The 24,149-nt window shown below is 40.0% G+C and overlaps 1 protein-coding gene across 3 annotated transcripts in view; it reads right to left on the bottom strand.

The window, feature by feature from the left end:
- Nucleotides 1–16,878, bottom strand: part of SYTL5 (synaptotagmin like 5) — a 214,776-nt gene extending 197,898 nt beyond the window's left edge. For 2 of the 3 annotated variants that reach the window (XM_063634338.1, XM_063634339.1), the window contains exon 1: nt 16,641–16,878. The gene's annotated coding sequence lies outside the window, so the exon portion shown is untranslated. The remainder of the gene's footprint in view (nt 1–16,640) is intronic. The other variant, XM_055268696.2, reaches the window with a different exon arrangement.
- Nucleotides 16,879–24,149: the final 7,271 nt, after the last annotated feature.

Below are 24,149 nucleotides of genomic sequence, written 5' to 3'. Positions count from 1 at the left end.
AGGATAATAAAGGGCATTGCCAAAAGGCACATGTAAGAACAAATGTATACATATGGAAAATTCATTGAGTAGTCTCAGGTCACGGCACAAAATGGAAAGATAATTTGTATTTAAATAGTCCATAAAGTATATCCACATTTTCCCTAGACTAATATTTACTTACTTTATTACTTCAAACTATCCCTTTAAAAATGGATCATCAACTGGAAGTCTAATAATTTTGTTTTACTGCTTGCCATATGGGATTTTCTCCCAAATATTTGGACATTGTAACTGCAGACAATCTGAGAATCTTTACCTCGGAGGCTCTCCATCCAACACCATTTTAAGAGAAGGGAAGTGACATTGCCACAAATATCCCTGATGTTCATCTCCTCTATAAAATCCCCATGCTTAAACCCTCACAGGAAGAATTTCCAAACGAGAAACCAATGTTTTTGTACACCCAATACTTCTGGGCAATTTTCAAAATTTGATTTTCTGATGTTTGAGGTGGTGATGAAGTAGTAGGGAGAGGGAGAGGTGTAGCTAATGTGCTTCAAAGTGGATGTCTCAGCTATAAAACTAAAAAAGCCAAAATGGGATTATTGTTCCTCCAATGAATAAGCAATGAATAGCATCAGGAAACAAGCAACGGTCATAAAATAATGAATCAAATCCTAAATTGGTAGCATTTCATTGTCAGGGTGACTCACTCCTTTTCCGTCCAACTCATCCTTTCATTAACAAAAGAAACGAAGTCACTCTGATCATCTAGACTTCTTGAGTATCCAATTTTTTCACTATTACTATTCCCTCTTATATTTACAGACCTGTTTATTTAATCCAATGAAGTGGAGGCAAAGAGCTTTACACTGTGCTTTGTTGTAAGGAAGCATAGATGGCTAGAGAAACAGGGAAATATTGTGGTATAGAAATAGTAGCTAATACTTATTTAGTATTTACTAAGTGCCAGATAAAAGAGGTAAAGTAACATACCCATATTATAACTGGTAAGTGGCAATAGCAGAATTCCAACCACTGTGCTTTACTTAGTGTGAATTCACATCCTGACTCTGCATTTACTTATAGACCAGATTTGATCTTAATGACATGAATAATTCTGAAGTACTGTATTTTGCAGCCTTGAGGGAATATCATATACTGAATTCCTACTCATTTGTTTCTTCCACCAAGAGGATGTCGTGGGATTCTTGGTAGCACAATGAGAATAACAGAAGAGGTTCCCAGATCTATAATTTCGTCTGTTTACTTAAACTTTCTGACCCAGGAAACTCTGAGGTTTCAAGGATCATCTAATGGAATACCTGGGCATCAGGAAAGGAAGTTTCGTGTAGGAGTTAACAGCACAGACCTGGGAGCCGTAATGTCTTGGTTTGAATCTTGGCTCCTCCACTTAATAGCTTGAGATAATAGGTTACTTAACTTCTCCATGACAGTTTCCATATCTCCAAATTGGAATAATACTGGCACTTACTCTTAGGGTTGATGTGGGGATTAAACGATAGAATCAGTCAAGCGCATAGGTCAAGGGCCACACTGCTTTGGCACCTCATGCACAGAAAGCACAAGGAGAAAATTGAGATGAAAGACCAATACAGAGCCCTTTCCTCTCTATTACTGGAGAGCAGTAAAATAATCATGTGACCTTTGTAAGAAAGGGATCATGTGACCCTTTTAAGAATAAGAATGAAGTCAGTAGTCAGGTGGGCCTGTGAAGGAAGCTCCAGGTAAATGCAAGGAATTTTGCTCCTTAGACATTGTGGGTTTTGTGCTAGATGTTCTAGGCATCATATTCCATCAACTGAGGATTTATTGTATCCATATGGCGCTGATGTAGGGAATGGGGATACACAGAATTGCAAATCAGTCTATCCTCCAGAAACTAACATTTTAGCTATGAGTAGACATATTGGGGGCACAGAAGGGCTAGCCTAGGTGCTAGATATAAACGTGTTAGAAGTTCAGAGAAGAGAATGGTGGGCAAAGGCTGAGCAAACCAGGAGAATTCTGGATTTATGGCTAAGTTTTATCTTGATCTCATCCAGGCAGATCATAGATGCCAGGAGAGAGCCAGGGAGGTCCTCTAGGCATGGCAAAGGGTACAGGAAAAATATAGAAATGTACATGATATCACTAGAGTCCAATAGTTCTACCAATTGGCTGAAGGAGATGATTCTACAGGGAGAGGAGTAGTGGGAGCTGCAGTGAGAGGTGTAGGAGGAAAAGCTACCTCCACAGATTTGACTCCATCTGTGGAGGTAGATTTTCCATGGCTTGAAGTCTTGATTCCAGTTTGGCACCTTGGCGAGCAGAAGTTTCAGACCTCGTCCCAAATATTTTTGGTAAAATACAAGGAAAACTACTTCAGGAAATAACAATAATAATGAGTGGTTATCACAAATTCCCAGTGAGATGAATGGACTATTATTTCCTATTCAGATTTTTTCATCGATTACAAAGGATATTAAACCTACTGACTGAATGCGCAAAGCCACATGGGCCAAATAGCATCCTGGCAACATCAGAATATTTTTTGATCCTCCCAGTAAATGCTCTGGTCATGTTCCACTGTTGGGAATGTTCACAGACCATATGCTCTTCAGAAGCATATATATATTCCAGTGGATTTTCTTCTACTTTTACTGGTAACCAGTCAAGGATTCAGATATTATCTATACAGATACGAGGTATACTTAATTTCTCACCCAGATTAATTTAAAAGCACCCTTTAAAATACTGCCCACATGTAATTCTTTTCAGTGCTTTTAGTGTCAACAACAGCATGGCTTTGCCTATTAAGTTAAAACACAAAAAGGTTACAAAAATGTTTCAGCAAACATTTAGCTAGAACAAGGTCTTCAGAAGAAAAATAGAGGAGAACAAATAAAGGTTTCATGTGGCCAATCTTACAAGTGGCACTTTACAAATAAATACATCTATATCCAAAGCCTTTTCATTTTGTGGAAATGTCTTCTATCAATCAGTTAATGGCATGTGTCCCAGACCAGACACTACAGACAACCATTCTAGCTTGTGGTGGGAGTAGGGTTAAAGAGCAAGGGTGAGTTTATAATGTGTCAGCCTAATATGGTCACCTTTTAGGTATTTAGGATACTTAGATCAAAGGGAATTGGCATGTGAATATGGGGCAGACAGAGATTTATTTCTTCCTTTATATTCTCCCTATATAAGAATATACAATATACTTCTCTAAGTGTTTTTACTATAGCTTTTTACTCAGCTTTAGAGAAAGTGAAATGAGGTCAAACTCCTTATTTATAGTGTCCAATGTAATTAAAGTGTTGTTTCACCTGGCTATTCACTCTGCCAAATGCCAAGGGAAGAAAAACAAGGAGTACCCCTAGTCATTAATATCAGAATGAAACTGCTTTTCCAGAGCTAAAACTGCCATGTCAAGTTTGGTGTAGAGTAGTCAAAGGGTCCAGGGGTCCTCCCCTCGGGATTCTAAGTCCTGTCAACACCTTGACTATCTCTATGGAGAGATGGAAGAAACTCAGGGGATCTGGAAATTGAGTTCTTTTTTCTATGCCTCCATGGCCCATACTGGAGAATGACTCACACTTTCTCCAAACCCCTTCTAGCAGGCCTTCTTGTACTGCAGATGCTAGAAAGCTAAACACACACACACACACACACACACACTTACTCACTCACACTTTCCAGACTCCCTTGCAGCTAGAGTTCTAATTGTGGTTTATAATCTAGTAGTCAGATGCAACCACAGGATGACTGGAATGAGAATGTGAACTTTGTGCTGGATGTCAGTGATTCTTGCAAGCAGTGAGTTCAAGGCATTCAGTTCATGTGGAGAGCACTGGTGAAGGTTCTAACAGCTATTCTCTAGAATGACAGATGCTGAGCACCATGAGGCAGCAGGGGCAAAGTGTTCACTAGAAACATCCTGCAGTGTGATTGCTGGTACTTCTGGCCATATAGCATCCAAACCACGTTCTCTGCCCCTCCCAGAAATTCCTTGAAGTACCATCCTCAGTTATTCGTTGCCATAAAATGATGCACAACAACCCTATAATTTCAGTGACATACAAAAATAAGCATTTAGTTATCCCATAAATCTACAGAGTTCACATGGCCTGGCCTTGGCTGATTTTGGCTGGGTTTGCTAATATATCTATAGTCAGCTGCAATTCAGCTTGCCTAAATGCCTGGAGATCAAGTGGCTGTTAGACAATCCAAGATAGCTTCAGCTGGGGTAACTTTCATGACTTGGCTCTGTACCACATGTCTCTCATCCTCCAGCAGGCTAGGTTTGGCTCTTGTCATCTTCCTGAAGATGACAGAGGAACAAAAACAGAAGTAGAAGTGTGCACATGCTTTTTCAAGCCTCTATGTGCTTCATATCCACTAACATCTCCTTCACCAAAGCAAGTCACATAGTCAACCTCAGAATCAAGGGACATATAGATATTATCCTTAGTGAGAGAAACTACAAAGCCACATGTCCAAAAGACAAGATTAGGGATGGAGACAATTGGGGCCACAAAAATCGTACCACCTAATACCTTCAAATAAACTCTTCTGCTTAAACTGGGCAGAGGGGATTTAGTTGTTTTCAACTAAAAAACTTAAGTAATATACCCACACTGCTTGATAATCAGGGGTTGAAACTCACAATTGTGGGAAAACTACACCAGAAAAAAATTTTGGAAAAGTGAATTGTTTGCCAAGCAAATATAGTAACTGGATTAAGAATGCTATGATTGACCTCATGATCTTTGGTTTGCTCCTGCCCTCCCCTTTCTTATTTCCTTTTGTTGCCCTACTGTCCCTTTCCTGGCCTTTTTCCTTAGAGTGTAAAGAAGCAGAATGATAGCTATTTGCTAATAAATGCATTGAAAACGTCTGAAAAAACATCAATAACAGTTAACAGGAGTTGCCGCTGAAGAGGGATATAAAATCATGAAAAGGTGGAAAGTAATTTTCACTGTATGCTCTTTTATGTTTGAATTTTTTAACATTATTGAATTATTCTTTTGGTGAAAAATTTGACAAAAAATTAGATAAGGAAATGGAGAGAGATAGATGAATAGACCAATAGTGAAACAAATTCTATATGTAGCTATTGGTTTTACTCTTTTCTGTGCTTAGGAACTATAGGGCTAGCCATAGTTTGTGACAGAAATTCATGCCACCGGCCAAAAATAAGATTGGAGTTGTTTAGTTAAAAATTCATTACCATGAATCCATACAAATACAAATAAATTATTGAATAAATAAATACATAAATGAAGGAAGGAAGAGACAAATCTTAAGGGCAGAAAAATTCCAAATAATTTTTGTAGATACCTTCAAGGAGGTGGAACATAATTCCTGATTCCTTAAATATGGGCATGCAGTATGGAAAGGGAGAAAAAAATGTGACTTTATGGTGGAGAAATCTGACAGTCACTACTTCAGCCAGGTGATCAAGGTCAACATCAACAATGATAAGTTATGTTGATAGTATATACCCTTTATATGATGTTATGAGAATGGCGCTCCCCACAAAAACACAGAACCCCAGTCTAATCAGTAAAAATTATCAGACAAATTCCAATCATGGACTTTTATGAAATGTCCAACCATTACTCTTTAAAACTGTCAAGATCATCATAAACAAAGAAAATCTGAAAAAATGTTACAGCCAAAAGGAGCCTAAGGAGACACAAAGACTGCATGGGATCCTGGAACAGAATAAGGACATTCCCAAAAATCTGAATAAAATATAAGCCTTAGTTAATGATGATGTATCAATATTGCTTCATCAGCTGTAGCAAATGTGCCATACTGATGTAAGATTTTAATAGGGTAAACTGGATATAGGTGTATGTAACTCTCTACTATCTTCAAAATTTTTCTGCAAACCAAAACTGTTCTAAAAATAAAGTTTATTAAAAATCCATTACTAATTCTGAAAAAATAATTAAAATAATCAATCAATCAGTCATTCAATCAGTAGGTATTGTAGAAGATACAAGTAGCACTATCTAAACACCTAATCAGACTCATACAAACAGAAACTTCAAACTTGGAGCCAGGTGTTTGTGTAGCTCAGAAAACAGCCATCACAAGATCTATATAGCTCAGTAGTGAGCCCATTTGAAAGCAGCTATGGTATGAATAAATAACTATACCTGATGTGCATAATAAGTGTACAGTACTAGCTTTCCTGTATGCTTGAGCAGTCTTTTAATTTATAGGGAAGTCAGGAAAATGCTTCTTTTTCCTTATGTATTATGATTGTGCTATCCCTGAAAGTAAGTGTTTTTAGTGGAAGGTTAGGAGGGGTGCGTGGGCTCCGCTCATTACAACTTACCCCAGTGTAAAGGTCTTAAATGAAACAAGACTCAGCATGCCAAAGCCCACCTTATGCTGTTGTGTGGGAGCCATTAGGGAGTTATTCTAAAGTGGGCAACTCTTAGTGGGAAAATATAGTGGAGAAGGAAGACTGATGAATCCAAGAGCAAGATCAGATCCTTTGAGAAGGAGGCAGGAGTTCCTAACGGAAGTACGGAGACTTGTCTGCAGAAAATTGAAAAGTAAAGTCCTCTTATGGCACACAGCAGAGTAGGTGCTCAATAAATGGTAGCTATTATTATTATTAAAAAAAAAAAGACCTGTGAGGTAAAAATGGAAACTGAGATGGCTCTCCTACCCTCCATGAAAGGTTAGAGGTAACTGCTTTCTCTGTGAGCTATGGGTTAGGTAATATTTGGTATTCAGTTTAAAATTATTTCCCACATCTGTTGTAGTTTCCTTTGCTTTGCTTAGAGCAAGTTTCTCAATCTGGGGTCCACGAACCCCCAAGAATATATCAGTAGAATTTAAAGAGTCCATAAACTTGGATGGGAAAAAAATGACATCCTTATGTTCACTAATCTTTATCTGACATTTAATATTTCCTGCAAGTGTGAATGTAAGCAACAAATCACAATAGTATTAGCAGTACCTGTGACTGTCACCAAAGAAACAGATATTTTTCATATCATATTACAGTTATTGTAGATATCATGTAATATGTTTCATAATCATTACTACTTTAAAATTTAGGTCATTAGATCCACCGTTAGATCTTGTTGCTTAATAATTTAATTAAAAAGTACATAGATTACTATACCACACAATTGCTTTTAATTTCTGATAACTGTATTTCAATACAATTTGCTTCCTTTGTAATCCAGTGAGTTTGAGTTTATGTATTTAAGCCACCATTCTGATAAGGAGGTCACCGACTTCATCAAAGTTTCCAGGGCACAAATGATTTAAAGATTACAAATCCTGGCCCAAAGTTCAAAAATCTGGTACAGTTTTACTGCTTGTTTGGCGGCATTGTTAAGGAAAGCAAGCAGTAGGTTTGGAAGTGTAAAGAAAAAGGTCATGTCAACTGCCTCCCTGCTCACTACCATTTTACCCAACACAGGCCTCTGCGTGTGCATGCACACACACACGAAACAAGGAGGAATGTAGCCCCTGTGTGCTGTGCTGAGACAGCAGTAAAATAAGAGGTGGATTGTGCACAGCAAAGAGCAACGGGCAGCTTCAGGACATAGAAGAATCACAGGCAAATGGACACAGGCGCAGAGAGGACACAACAAACTGTGTTTTTCTAAATATACTAAAGGATGTGACCCTTAAGGGCCGTAAGAAAAACGGAATCTTGTACCCTGCCATTCTAGTTGATTACAATATACTTAATAACCCAAAAGAAAAAAATACATTACATGATGAGAAACATTGACTCTGAGAGCCATTAGTTTAGCGTGAGGGCTAGAGGAGGCTTTTCACTGAGGCTGTCCTTTGTTAGTACAGCATCTTTGTTGGTGATGGTTTCATTTCTTTAAATTATTACATAAAATCTGATGTATATAAAAGAATCTGTATCAATTTAAATAAGTTATAAAGAGTAATACTAAATGAGCCTTTATGAACCCATCACCCCATTCAAGACCCAGAACATCATCAATGTTAGTACCTCTACTATCTGTTCCTACCTTATCCCATCGCTGTCTCCCCAGTACTATTCTGAATTCTGGGTTCACCTTGATTTAGGATCTATCATGTGTGTATATGATTCCTAAGAATGTGTTGTGTAGTATTGCTTTTTTTTGAGCTTTATAAAAACGATAACCAACTGCATGAAGTTTCTGGTGATTTTGTTAATAATATGCATCTGTGTTCTTGCATAGAGAAATGGTTAATTCATTTTACTCTGTTGAAATAATAATTAATATCAAATTTATTTATCATTTTTCCATCAATGGACAATTAGATTATTTCAGAATTTTTGTATTATGAACCATGTTGCTATGGCCATTCCTAAGGAGAGTTCCTGCTTCATGTGCAGGAGAATTTGTCTAGGTGATATACCTAGAAATAAAGTTGCCAGGTCATAGGGTGTGCAAAATGTTCAACTTCACAGGAGAGTACTAAATTTTCTTTTCCAGATTGGTACCAACTTGTACTCCTATCAACAAAGTATGAGTTCCTATTGATCCACATTCATACAATAGTTGGAATTATCAGATCTCATGATACATTTTCATCTTTGTACACCAAAGATAGTATTTTGCCTCATCATAGAAGGTACATAAAAATGTGAGCAAGTGCTAAAAAGTTTTGTCAGCATAGCTTACTTCAAGGTTACACAGAAGGTTATACAGAGGCTGAAACAAGGGTTTCAATGTAGGTAGTTTGTTTGGGGAAGTGATACTAGGGAATAGAAGTAGGAAATTCGGGAAAGGAAAAGAAGAGAGAAAACCAATACGGGAGTGTATTTTTGAGTTGGTCACAACTGTAAACAACTAGGGCTTAATCCTGCTTAGTTAGACACTCTGAGAATCTCTTGGAAACAAACACTATTAAAATGCAACTGAGAATTATCAGGCCAAGGATGGAGGAGGGACTATTTATCTTAGGTTCCCATCTCACATTAGTCAAGGGTTGGCTCTTGGGCCTTTAACTCCCTCACATTCCATAACACACATGTGTGGGTACAAGAGTGTTCCAACAGGCCTTCCTGTTGAAACATCAAAGAAGTCCTGGGGTGAGAAGTGAGATATTCGCTGTGAGGCTAAGGCAAGGCACTCTCTGGTTTTACCCACATAAAGCTGGTTAATGGACTAATGGCTTAATTAAATGGTAGGCTATAAGGCTGTGCAGTGAGGCACAAGAGATGTCCAACAGACATAGCTAGTAAGTGGCAGAGATGAAACTCAAACACATGTATCTATCACAGATCAAATATCAGGTACTTGGTACATAGCATGAAAACACTGTCCACTGCCTACCGATAGCCAACTCTACCTTTCATCTCTACTGACACAATGCCAATTGGTTTCAATAGCAGACAAAGATCTCTGGGGTAGAGCTGGCACAGTAGCTCCATGGTGCCACCACAGGCCCAGATTTCTTCTACCTTTCTGTTCCTACATCTTTAATGCTAGCTTACATCCAGTCAGTCACTCCATGGTCCAAGATGGCTCCAGGCATCATGCCTGCATTCAAGACTAGCAGCAGGAGGAAGAAGGGGGAGGTACAAAAGGGCCCTCCTCCCAGCCAAGTCAACTCCCTTTATGCAGGCTTCCTAGAAGTACCACACAACACAATTACCTTTCACTGGTGGAACTCAGTCATAGGTTCACACCTTGATACAAGGGGTGCCAGGAAATAGAAACTATTTGCTAGATACATCACTACCAGTATTCTGCCACTAAGGGAGAAGGTGGGAATAGATATTGCATGGCAACTCAAAGTCCCTTCCACAGGAGTCATTTGATTTAGAGCAGGTTTTTAATATACATATATCAGTCTTCTTATTTGTAAAATGGAAATTAACATGACTACCTCACAAAGTTGTTATGAGGAAAGATGAGATAATGTAAATAAAATTGCACAGTGCCCGGTATGCAGAAAATACTTAATAAATGCTAGCTGGTATTAATTCACTTCGATGAGTCATCAGCATCAGGGCCTAGCTTTGAGCCAACCCCCAGATAACTGATCTTTATCAGTGTCCCTGCATTTATTAGGTTTGATGGTGTTGGGTGCTGACTCACACCCACAACACTCATAAGTGTTTAAAGCTAGAGTGGCGGCTTAGTAATTTACAATGGGAAATACAACTGTCAGGGAGACCAGACACTCTGACCAGGTTATTCTCACCCTGAAGGCAATGAACATGTGGAATCCTAAGGTTGATTGCTGAGCATAAAGTCAGGAGAAACAGAATTCATTATACAGTTCAGATCTTTAATGGCATTGGGCTTGTTGTATCCATCTCTTCTGTTATCTGGTGGTCAGAAACTCGGGCTAGAAACATAACAGGTAACCTCTTCCCATTGACAGTGCTGGGAGGTGCACCACTGGAAAAATTCACCAAGAATGTGGAACATGTGGGAAAGCTATGAGGGTAAACTCAAAACAATTATGGCATAGTAAATCTATTCTGAATAGAAGCCCTATACATCTGGCATAACTTTGGAAAAGTTGTAAGTAAGGGAAATACTTTAGCAAGACCCATTCTTTAGATAATAGGCCCAGAGTAAATGGGGCAGCTAGAAATCTGATTACATCTTTGTTTAAAATACTTATTGGATTACAAGTTGAATACATTTTTAAGTTTAAAATAGAAATATTTTCACTGTTTCATATGGAGATATAAATAGAGCTTTAAGAACAATTTAAAATAACATAAAATGCTTTAAATTAAGCAAATAGAAAATCATAACCTATGTGTATACAATATACATGTATGTATATGTATGTGTGTGTATATATAGCACCTATATATAGCACATATATATATCAAATTTTCTAATAACAGTAACAAAATGTGAATTTTCCTGATTTAGTTCTATGAAATCAGGTAAAATCTTTTCTTCATATCCAATAATTTTGGGGAGGGGATACCGTTTGATGTAGCTCACTGTTGGTCTCGTGTAGAAACAACTGTGTGATTAAATTAGAAATAATTTAAAAATAATGTTTTTTTGGGGAAATTTGCAATGCCCCTTGAAATCTCTAGAATGGTTAATCCTTTAAAAATCGCATATGAGAAGTATGCAACCAATCTCATAAAATCAACATTGAGCTTCTAGAAGAGCAAGCTGCAAAATAGCTCTATGATTGGAGAACAAACATGAATAGAGACTAATGGGCTGATGTGTAGCCTCTGTATTTATTCACTTCTATTTGTGTGAGATTAAAAGAAATCCCAATACAGCATTTTCTCCCACTTTCTCATCCTTCGTCCTATTAACAGAAAAAGTAATTATGCTTGGCAAAAAGAAAAATGTAACGCTGGCCAGGCACAGTAGCTCACACCTGTAATCCCAGCACTTTGGGAGGCCGAGGCGGGCAGATCACTTGAGGTCAGGAGTTCAAGACCAGCCTGGCCAACATAGTGAAACCTCGTCTCTCCTAAAAATATTTTTAAAAAAATTAGCTGGGTGTGGTGGCAGACACCTGTAATCCCAGCTACTCGGAAGGCTGAGGCAGGAGAATCACTTGAACCCGGGAGGCAGAGGTTGCAGTGAGCTGAGATGGCACCACTGCACTCCATCCTGGGTGACAGAGTGAGACTCTGTCAAAAAAAAAAAAAAAAAGTAATGCTATCAGCAATTAGAATTACAAACTTGACATACAATGATGTATGTAATGACCCTGACTCATCCAATATGATAAAGTCTCAAAATGTCAGAGATACATGGTTTGCAAAGTATCATCCCTACACCAGCAGCATCAACATCACCTAAGAACTTGTTAGAAAGGCAAATTCTTGGGCTCTACCCCGACACCTATGGAATTAGAAATTCTGGGGCTGGATCACAACAATCTTCCTTTCACAATTTCTCCAGGTGATTCCGATGTCCATTAAAGTTTGAGAATCACTCATCTAGACAGAACCATTCTACTTCAGGTATGATCTGTAAACTGGTAACATTGAAATCACTAGGGGCTTGTTAGAACTGCAGAATCTCAGACCCCACCTAGACTTATTGGATTAGAATCTAAATTTTAATAAGGTCTCCAGGTGACTTGTGCGCACATAAAAGTTTGAGAAATGTCATACTTGTCCAATGGTTTCTTTCATGGGCTGAATTGTGTCTCCCCCAAATTCACATGTTGAAGTCCCAGCCTTCAGGGGCTCTAAATATAACTATTTGGAGATAAGGCCTTTGATGAAGTAATCAAGTTAAAATTAGGTCTTTAGACTAGGCCCTGACACAATATATGACCAGCATCCTTATAAGAAGAGATTAGGACACAGACATGCACAGAGAAAAGACCGTAGTAAAGATACAGGGGGAAGATGGTCAGGTGCAAGTGAAGGAGAGAGGCCTCAGGATCAACCAACCCTTGATCTTGGACTTCCTGCCTCCAGAAGTGTGAGAAGATACATTTCTGTTGCTCAAATCACCCAGTCTGTGGTCCTTTGAATGGCAGCCCTAGAAAACTAATACAGTTTCCAAACTCAGGCACATGTTGGAGTCATCTAGGGAGTTTTTAAAATATTGATACCTGGGTTCCATTCCCAGAGGTTCCAATGTAAGTGGTCTGAGGATCAGCTCATAAATCTTGATTTTAAAAACCTCACCAGCCAGGCATGGTGATTCAGGCTTGTAATCCCAGCACTTTGGGAGGCTGAGGTGGGTAGATCACCTGAGGTCAGGAATTGGAGACCAGCCTGGCTAACATGGCATAACCCCATCTCTACTAAAAATACAAAAATTAGCTGGGTATGGTGGCGGGTGCCTGTAATCCCAGCTACTCGGGAGGCTGGGGCAGGAGAATCGCTTGAACCCGGGAGGCAGAGGTTGCAGTGAGCTGAGATCACGCCATTGCACTCCAGCCTGGGCAACAACAGTGAGACTCCATCTCAAAAAAATAAAAACAGAAAACAAACAAACAAAAAAACTCCCCAGGTAATTTTTAATGTGCAACAAAGTTTGAATACCACTGCTAATCTACTCCAGGGGTGTCCAGTCTTTTGGATTACCTGGGCCACACTGGAAGAAGAATTCTCTTGGGCCACACATAAAATATACTAACACTAATGATAGCTGATGAGCTAAAAAAAAAAAAAAAAAAAAAAAAACACTGATCCATATAAAGTCCCTCTCTCATTTATTTTAACTCCCACCCCCATTTCTATCCCCCGACTTCCCATGTGCAACCTTCCTAATATGTTTGATACGCATCTTTTTGTTTGTATGTATTTTTAGAAAATGTTTATTGTTTTTGTATGCAAAAAAAATTAATAAAAAAAAAATCGAAAAAAAATCTCATAATGTTTTAAGAAAGTTTACAAATTTGTGTTGAGCCACATTCAAAGCCATCCTGGGCTGCATGTGGCCCGCAAGCCGCAGGTTGGACAAGCTTGATCTACTCCATTCTTTTCATTGATGAGAAATCTAAGACAATTGTAATTCTTAAATTTCAATCTCTTGATACTTGCTTATCTGATCTCCTACCATTATGTCCAAAAACTACCTTCTGTAAGTATTTGAGAGAATATTCTACTGGAAAAGAGAAAGTTAAATCAAAGCTGGCAATAATATACACTCTTTTCATGCTTCAACTTTTTAAGTTTTAGTGTGTGTGTGTGTGTGCGTGCGTGTGCGCACTAGGGACCATTTTGAACTCTGTGTGTGTGTGTGTGTGCGTGTGTGTGTGGTAGTACATCTTCCCCAGTACAAGTATAGAGAAGGTCCCCAAAGATAATCTGTTGAACCAAGTTGTCAGTGCCACTACCTCTCCCTAGGTTCTTCTTTTCCCTCTTGTTAAGATTCCCTCAAGGCTCCTAGGATCCAAATTAAAGACATTCAGATGCTGAAAACCAGCCTTCCAAGGCATTGGCAGCAAACCACTAATCAGTTTTTTTTTCTCACTAAATCTTTTCCCATGTCCCTGTGAAGTTTTGAAGCTCCCAAACTCAACACTCCACTCAAAGGACAACTATTTACTGAATATTTACTCTTTTCCAGGAACTCCAGGATTTGATTCATACTTAATAGAAACCCCATGAGATCACACACACACACACACACACACACAGGCAAAGTGCAGTCTCTAAAAGTTAGCACACTCCATAAAAGTGATTTGGCACCCTTAAAATACCATATACCCATGTGGAGAGGGGAAATCTGCTCTAAATGTGTGCTTTTGCTACATTGATTAATATTTAGTATTTTACTTGGCCTGAACATTGATACAATCACAGGTTCAAATAGCTTATTTTCTTGACAGTCTAGTAGACTTTCTGGTCAGTTCCCCAAATGCATCACCTACCTGCCTCTCCCTGGCTGCCTTTCCACTATAGAAGCTGAAAAAACTGATACTTTCCCAGTCTCCTTTGCCACTAAGGGCAGCTATGTGCCCCAGATATTGCCAATGAGATAAAAGTAGGATTCTGTTAGATAAATTTGGGGAAAGATATTTTTTCTCTGATGAGAAAGTTGCATGAGGAAGAATACTCTGACCTTTTCCACCCCGTTTCCTGTCATTGAACGTGGGATTAAGACCGAGTGTCTTGAGCTGTTAGAGCCATCTTGAAGCCATGAGGGTAAGACACTGACTAAGAACCCTGATATTGTTGGGTCACTGTATCAACTCCAGTTACCACCTACTGTCAGACTTCTCTATTTTCTTTTTTTTTTCTTTAGAGACAGGGTCTTACTCTGTCACCCAAGCTAGAATGTAGTGGTGCAATCATAGCTCATTGCAGCTTTAAAATCCTGGGCTCAAGGGATCCTCCCACTTCAGCCTCCTGTGTAACTGGGACCACAGGCGCATGCTACTATGCCCAGCTAAACTTCTGTAGTATTACAAGCCACGTTTCATTGGCTTCTCTGTTACTTTCACCAAAAAAAAAATAAAAAATAAAAAATTAAAAATTAAAGTTCACAACAATATATAGATTTTTTTCAAATATAGAAAACTCTCATTTATTTAGAACACAGTGAATTCTGAGGATCCACACTTTGAGTACCATTGAATTAAATGGCTTATCTTTTAGGAGTGAAGAGTAAGAATGCGCAGGTGGATTTCAAGGAATGGTAAACCTAATCTGGACTGCCAAATTATTTTATTCATTCTTTTTTTTCAACAGACCTTACTTTACTAGGCTCCAGGGATACAAAGATTAATAAGGCATTACCCTTGCTTTCAAATAAATTTTATTACTCTAAGCAAGATGGATATGTAAACCAAGAATCATAAGGTGGTAAGAGCTAAGATAGAGGTATATAGAGGAGAGGAGTTATGTTATCAGAGAAGTGGGAAGCTTAACGGCTCCCTGGGGAGGACATTGGAAGAGGATGATGGAAGCTTCCACTCAACTCTAAAAAATTATTCCTGTGATCTGACTAAACATGTAAGGTTTTATTAATTTTATTTCAAGGAGGGGTCTTTTCTATAATTATAGGTTATAAAACAAATGACAATTCAAGAAAGATCGGGGACTAATCAGCTGCCAGAAAAGATACCCCATCCATTTTTCTCTCCCACAAAACAAGACAAAAACATGGTTTTGTGTGTGCATTTTGGGGTGGGGGTGGCGTGCATATCAGCAGGGTTGTTTTCTAGAAGAGAATACTTCTGTGTTGTGAATTAAGACCACCTGTTAACATTGCATCAAACCAAACAATTTGATGGTAAAGCAATCAGTTATCAATATAAACCACATATTCATGCATTCTGGGAGATGCTCTCCTCTGCTCCTTTTAAGCAAAAATGACAATAATTAGTATTTACTTAATAGTCACAGAAAGGTTTTGCATTTAATGATAGAGAAAGGGGAAACATCTCCCTGCCACCACCACCAAAATGATTTTTCTAAAAGAGGTTAACAGAAGGAACTCCCTAACCTTAGAGGAGAAACTAACACGTAGTTTTGCACTGTTAAATCCTTATAAGAAACAGGATAGGTCCTCACTGGTTGTCTTGCAAGGGAATAATAGGCTTTGGAGCGTATCTGAAAATAGAGAAAATAAAACCAGCAATAGTCTTCTAAAATTTTCCTGAAATATAATACTTTGAAAATAAAATATTCAATCGTGTCCTTCAATGAATTGTTTCAACATTGTGGCATTCACATTAATTGTGCCTCCGGAACATTTTGATTCAGTCAATGATAACGAGATAGATATGCAACAACTGCAGTTACCTTAAGCGCTGGCATGTCCTGGGCTGGAGAGGGTTGTTCCAAGATCCCAGCTCAGGCTACAGTAAAACATCTGCCACCTCGCAGAGAATGAAGAAGCCACTCTGGCAAAGGATCCCAGCTAAGCCCTCTGGCTCTCCTGTCCCCACCTCTAAGAATTACACCGGAGGAAAATGGGGGAGGAGGGAAATACACTAAACAAATAAAACATTCCTAGCTCCATAAACGCTGCATTCGGACATGCGAAGGTACCCGGTAAATGGCCCCAGAGTTTTGTTTATCTGGGGTCTGAGCATAGATTTTATATTCTCTGTTGCGTTTTTTAAATCCAACTTTCTGTCTCCAATGGAGAGAGCCAGAGGGAGGAAGCAAAGGCAGACACAGACTGGAAGACCCCCTCCCCGCGAGTCCCCCAAACAGTAAGCATCAGAAGACGAGAAACTTGCCTGGCCCTCACCTAGACGGAGAGGCAGCTGGTCCAGCCTCAGGAGGGGGTCAGCCTGCTGGGATGAGTCGCTGAAGCTGGAGCTGAAATGCAGACCCCAGGCGGGAGGCAAAGTCCCGCTCCTAACCCAGGGGAGCAGAGTGACTCACGCGCTTGGCGTCCGCCTCTGGGCGCTGTGCGCCCCTCTCCCTCCCCACCCCCAGCAAGTACCAGGACCTAGTGCCTCGTGAGACGCGGTCTCCAGGCGCCCCTATCCACGGGGCTCACAGCCGGACGCCCCCAGGCGGCGGCGCCAGAGTCGCGCCAGGCACAGCCCGCCCCTCAAGGCAGCCGCCCGCTGCCAAGGGGTGAGAGTCTCCTTTGTGGATCTCCCTCTTCTCGGCTCCCCGCCACCCCAGGACCCCCTGACCCCGGGCTGACCATTTGAGCTCAACACACTTTTCATATACTACCTGGATGCGGCTTTGCAAAGTCCCTCTTGCAGGCTGTGCCAAACGGGCTTCAGGATGCACAACCAGCCCCAGGACTTACAACCGGTCTGCAAAGACCCCACCCCCGCCATCTTTGGTCTCCACCTTGTGGTGGCTCCGGAAGCCTCTCAGCCCAGAAACAGGTACAGCTGGCTCCTCAAGATCCCAGGTGTAACCTTTTCCATAGGTCTTTCCTTTCCTCGGGCCCTACCTTGCAGGAACTGTCACCCCCCACGCCCCCCCACACACACACCCCTTGGCCCATCTGACACAACCACCTGCAAGGTGGATATGGCGATGCCCAAACCTCCCACAGTTTGTACCTACACCAGGAGTACCCCTACTGCTCACCACAGCCAAGGCACAAGTTACTCCCATCTCATCTCCTAGGAGCCCCCTTCCTTGTGGAGGGGGCTGCAAGTCTCTCCTCTCTCATATCCCCCCTGGGTCTTGGAAAAGTACTGTGGGGAATGATGGGACCCTGGTGCCAGGGGTCACCTTCCTAATCTGACATGGAGTAAGAAAAGCCAAGGCTCCACCCAAACTGGTTTTGGTGGCAGTGCTTCGTTGGGACAGTCAAGATGTCCTGGGGTGCCAGGACTTAGACGAGTTAATAGCTTCAGCAAACATGGCATGGGAATTCTGCCTCACGACCTGGTGTGTTCTGGTAAAGGTCAACTTGTTCTGCTAGGAGGAGGGGTAGGGGTGATGAGCCCTCAGTCCTGCCTTCACCATATCAAAACTGAGAGGAAGAAAATGTATAAAAAGAGTTCCTTTAGCCCTGGCAAGGGTGAGGGATTATAGAGTTCAGAGAGAAAGAAACAAGAATAGGGAAGGGGTGGGCCATTTTCTCAACTGGAGGACAACATTTCAGCTGTCAGACTTCTTATAACTCTGGTAAAGGATGGGGGTCCAATTTCAAAAAGCTGGCAATATCCCCTAACATGTGCCGTTTCTTGTCATCCCATTGCTTTCTTATACCATTATAAACTGAGATCTCCCCCACAATTGGATGCATAGGGACTATAAGTTACTCATTTCAATGTACTAATAACCCAGCACATGGCCTAGCACATAGTGGAAAATAAAGCTTCATTGACAGCTCAGAAGTCTACTATCCAGGACCTTCCTTCCCGTCTCTGGCTCCCACCTCTACTTTCCATCTTTTTCCATTTCTTTACCTTTACTTTTCTTGCTTGTCTATACCTACTTCCCTGAATAATACCAGCCTTCAGTTTTTCTACCTCTATTTTCTAATTTTATAAGGCAGTGTTTCATTTCCAATTTTATTTGTTCTCTTTTTCTAAAGTCCCCTCCTACTCTGCATTCTCTCCCGATGCCCTATTTTCAAGTTTAATTTTAATGAAGTGCCTTTCCTCGAACCCTACCTTGCAGGAAATGCCACCCCCACCATCACACCACACACACTCCTTTTTTGTTTGTTTTAAGGTTGGATCAAAATTCTTACCTCTCAAAAATCTTCCATTCCCCAGAGAGTGAGTGTGTGTGTGTGTGTGTGTGCTTGTGTGCATCCCAGACAATGTGTCTTCTCGCACAAAGCAATCAGCCATATATTACCAGAGCCATATCTTCATTAATTCATTCAACTCACATTTACTGTGCACCTAATGCATACTAGACATTGTGTTAGGTCCTAGGTTTATAGAAATGGATAAGGCAATGTGACTACCATCTAGAATGCCACAGACCGAGAGGTGGGGGAAGGGGAAGAGCAGATAATAAAACAAAGTTACATAACAATGCTGTAAGAGAAATGTGTACAAGGTGCTGTGGGAATAAGAAGGAAGCTCACAGTACTTCATGGAGGAGGCAGGAGGTGGTCAGGAAACATTTTACCAGAAGACGGCAATTGAACTGAGTCTTGAAAAACAATTAGGAGTTTTCCAGGAAGACAAGAAGGGAGAAATATATCCAAGATGAGTAATTTACTTTGAATTTTATTTTATTTATTTTTTTATTATACTTTAAGTTTTAGGGTACATGTGCACATGTGCTAATTTAATTTCAAAGCTACAAACCAAGCTCAAGTCTCAAGTGCAGCAAATGCCTCTGAAATGAGGTTTCTATGGATTCATAAACATAAAACAATCAATGCAAAAGAATAATTGAAATGATTTGTCTCCATTTTTTTTTTGTCCCAAGCATTTTTTTTTAAATTATACTTAAAGTTCTAGGGTACATGTGCACAAGGTGCAGGTTTGTTACATATGTATCTATGTGCCACGTTGGTGTGCTGCACCCATTAACTCTTCGTTTAACATTAGGTATGTCTCCTAATGCTGTCCCTCCCCCCTCCCCCCACCCCACAACAGGCCCAGGTGTGTGATGTTCCCCTTCCTGTGTCCAAGTGTTCTCATTGTTTAATTCCCACCTATGAGTGAGAACATGCGGTGTTTGGTTTTCTGCCCTTGCGATAGTTTGCTGAGAATGATGGTTTCCAGCTTCATCCATGTCCCTACAAAGGACATGAACTCATCCTTTTTTATGGCTGCATAGTATTCCATGGTGTATATGTGCCACATTTTCTTAATCCAGTCTATCATTGATGGACATTTGGGTTGGTTCCAAGTCTTTGCTATTGTGAATAGTGCCACAATAAATATACATGTGCATGTGTCTTTATAGCTGCATGATTTATGGTCCTTTGGGTATATACCCAGTAATGGGATGGCGGGGTCAAATGGTATTTCTAGTTCTAGATCCTTGAGGAATCGCCACACTGACTTCCACAATGGTTGAACTAGTTTCCAGTCCCACCAACAGTGTAAAAGTGTTCCTATTTCTCCACATCCTCTCCAGCACCTGTTGTTTCCTGACTTTTTAATGATGGCCATTCTAACTGGTGTGAGATGGTATCTCATTGTGGTTTTGATTTGCAATTCTCTGATGGCCAGTGATGATGAGCATTTTTTCATCTGTCTTTTGGCTGCATAAATGAATTTTAATTTGAGTCTCCTTTCCCTTGTAATGGCAGATGGTGTGTAACATTGTTCCAGAGTTAAAAGAGTTCTCTTTCCTGATAGCTCCAGGGACAATTCTTGGTTCTACTTGGATCATGTGTCCATCCCTGAAACAATTACCATGGCCAGGTAGGTAGTATATTCTGATTGGCTGGCCTGGGTCGTCATGTGCCCACTCCTGGGTTTTTGTTCTTTTGTTTTGTTTTGTTTTGTTCTGTTTTGGGAGAGAAACATAAATATAAATACCTTTCAGTTCCTGCCAGGAAAGATGTGAACAAAAGTAGCATGTCAATTATATGTATACAAGCATTTCTGACATAAAATGACATACCCGACTCTGAAAAATCTCTCATTTTTCAAAATCACACACTAAAACTAACAAGGCATAAGAGTTAAGGCAGATCACTCAAAACTTATGTACCTTTATAAGCAGAGCATTAACAATTTTTTTTAAATAATCTATCGGGTGATGACTTGTGCACAGCTCAGACACACAGCTTGTTATGGCTAGAGGCCACCTCAGTAGATATTAAACATGCAAGAAACCAATAGAGAGGAAATTCTGCTTGAGAGAGCTGAGACAATGCAGATGGAAGTGGAAGTCTAAGACAGAAAGGCTGCTATTAAGGTGGGCACAGGAAGAAGTACACTCTACCTGAGGCAAGAATCATGCAAGGCTGAGGGTCTACTTCCTTGGAGAGGAAGCCCTGGGTGTAGAACCTCACTTTTAATTTTAAAACATAAATAAAGCTAAAAGGGCTTTTGATGCTGCAGCAGCCAAATTGAGGGATTTTTCCTCTCATGCTGAAGGTTATAATTCTACTTCGACCCAAAGTCCACATTGTATTGACATTCTTCCCCTATTTCCAATTACATATGTACTATTTGTTATAGATAATGTGTTGTAGCAGAAGAGATTGTGTATATTTGTTTATTACCTATCAAATATTTATCAGGCCCATGTAGTCTAATCTAGTCTCATGCTTTAAAATTCCAATTATTTGCTAATGACTCCCAAATTTATGCCTCTGGACTGGTTATTTCTCCTGAACTCCAGACACTTATCAAGCAACCTGTTGAGCAACCTGCTCAACATCCTCACCTGAATGGCAATAGGAATCTCAGACTTCCCTTATACAATACTCAGCTCTTTCATTTGTTGCCTATTCTAGACATTTTACACAAGTGGAATCATAAACTATGTGGGCTTTTGTGTGCGGCTTCTTTCACTGAGCATAATGTTTTCAAGGTCATCCATGTTGTAGCATGCATCAGAACTTCATTCCTTCTTATGAGTGAATAATATGGGCCTACTTCTTAGAGAAGAACTTCAGTTTGGGAGTGTAGAGGAGAGACAGGAAGGATCTCTGAGAAAAGCTGCAGAGCGAAGGCTTGATGGAGGTTGTGTTTTCCGGTTAGACAGTTGTCCCCCATATGAATCCTGTGCTTGCCTTGCATCCTCTGAGAGCCTCGGGCCCAGCTGCAGGCTTCTCTGCTGGCAGGGTAGTGTCTGCAGTCCTGGCTTTTTGCTTAATGACAACGCTGCATCGATGCCTCTTCCTGCAATTGCTTCTACAACAGCTTCTATGAGGCAAGATCTTTGGGATGCCCGGATCCCCTGAGGGAGATTCATGGCAGAGCACCTGGGGTCTGGTTCCATCTGCTCCCAAGGTAAGGTGAACTTAGATCCATGGGATAGTCCCAAGGGATCCCCTCAAAATCAGTGGTTAGACAATGGTGGAGTCATTCAGTCAACATGTGGTTTGTGATAGTCCTCTCTATTCATACAATAAAACTTTGTGAAGCACCCACTTTGGCACCAGGATGCTAAGCTGTGCTGAGGATTCAGTCATCCCGTGGTCCTCTGCTAAGTGCTCCTTCCAGTCTCAATACTTCTGTAATTCTCTTCTTCCAAAGGAACTTGCAAACCCTGATAGATCAAAAAGAGAAAAGTTACTTTCTTTGCCTCCCCTAACTGATGATCTCCTGGGGAAGATTACACAGAGTAGGGGCTCTGAAGCCCCCTCCACACACAAAAAAACAAAATCCCAGGAGTGGGCACATGACCCAGGCCAGCCAATAAGAATACACTACCTGCCTGGCCATGGTAATTGTTTCAGAGATGGACACGTGATCCAAGCAGAACCGATCAGAATTATCCCTGGAGCTTTCAGGAAAGAGAATTCTTAACTCTGAAGCAAAGTTATACACCATCTGCCTTAAAAATGATGCCATTACATGTCAAAGGAGATGCAAATTAGAATTCAAAGAAAATTATTCATCTTCTATATATTTCTCCCTTCTTGTCTTCCTGGAAAACTCCTAGTTGTTTTTCAAGCTCAGTTTGATTGTCATCTTCTGGTGAAATGTTTCCTGACTGCCTCCTTCAAAAGTCATGTATTACTGAGGTCTTCTTTTACTACTTTATTTTGAATGGCAACTCTCCCACCTTATAGTTTATTCCTGCTGAATTTTTCCAATTGTCCTTATCACTATCTGATGTACTAAATATCGTATTCATTTATGTCTTTATTTTCTGTCTCCCACTTGTAGAATATAAACTCTGTGAAAGTATGAATTCTGTTTTATTCAATGCTGTATCCCCAATGCCTAGAACACTATCTGGCATGTGGTAGGCACTAAGGAAATATTTGAGTGCATATTTGCCTACTGTGCACCAGGCACTGTTCTAGGCATTATGAATAGGACAGTAAATAAAAGAGGTAAGCCCCTCCCTCACCACTGTGTGTGTGTGTGTGTGTGTGTGTGTCTTTGTGTGTGACCAATCCCCAAATATTAGCTTACAGAAAGCAAGACTTGTTTCAGTTTCATTCAGCCTATTCTATATGGACAAGCAAAACTCTTATGCTTAAGAGAACAAATACTGAATATGATATAATGAAGATTCGCTTACATATTTACCTATATTTGCAAATTATATAAATTCTCTCTGAAGTGTTGCTTGTTTTTTTTTTTAAATTTGAAAAGCCCATATAATCATTATCTGATTCAATTCAACCCTTTCTTCACTGGTAGATCGTTCTATAACATCTTGGCATTAAACCATTACAAGCTGACTGTAAATCTGTTTTGTTATGGAAATATTTCATTCTTATAGGTACCCAATATACTTAAAAAAGGTCTCACAAGTAAAATTACAATGAAGCTGCATGGCACTAAAATAACATGATCATAATTATGGAGTAGCACACCAGTGTCATGGGGCAGCACATAATTAAATGGCAAATAAAATAGGGGGAGAGAATGTGTTGTGAACTCAGACGTGGACAAATAAGTGGTGACTGGAGTGTCTGGTTCTAAGGGTTAGTCATTTTGCATTTTGCATTTTGCATTTTCAGCTCACTGAATCTAGCACCTTTAGGGTTGGGCGTTAACAGATTGGGACAAAGCACTTAAATTTCTGAGCCTAAGTTTCCTCATCAGTTAAGTGAGCATGATAATACCTATCTTATCTTTTAGGACTGTTAGAAGAAATATCAAAGATTTATGTAGGCTAAGCATGGTAGCTCAAGCCTGAGCCTCATTAGCTCAGCTAATCAGGAGGCTGAGGCAGAAGGATGCTTGAGCTCAGGAGTTCAGGGCTGCAATGAGCTATGATTGCACCACTGCACTATACCCTGGGTGACCTAATGAGGCCTGTCTCTAAAATAACCATAATAATAAAGATTAATAATAATAAATAATGAATAATAGATTAATGCCTTTTCTTTATTACTGGGAATAATTGAGTTTTTCTACAAATAATACTTATTACATTTTCTTCCTTGGTATGTTATAAGATTCTTATTCAGAATTCCACGTTGTCTCAAGTATTCTTACTGCAAGCCAAAGTTTTAATGAATGTGATTTTGTGGATACTTAGTACTTTTCAATGTATCGATACACAAGTATTTTTAAGTACCTACTAAATGCTGGGTCCTGAAAGAATGTGGGCTCTTAGGTGAGATTGCCCAGGATTAAGTCTCCACTCCACTATTTATTAGCCATGTCCCATCTCTGGTTTCTGATTCCTCATCTGTAAGAAAGAGAAATAATCAGAGTAATTATTC

Source organism: Symphalangus syndactylus, chromosome X, assembly GCF_028878055.3.
Source record: "Symphalangus syndactylus isolate Jambi chromosome X, NHGRI_mSymSyn1-v2.1_pri, whole genome shotgun sequence".
In the NCBI taxonomy this organism is placed as follows: domain Eukaryota; kingdom Metazoa; phylum Chordata; class Mammalia; order Primates; family Hylobatidae; genus Symphalangus; species Symphalangus syndactylus.
The sequence above is the reverse complement of the archived record's forward strand: the minus strand, read 5'-3'. Positions and strand labels throughout refer to the sequence as shown.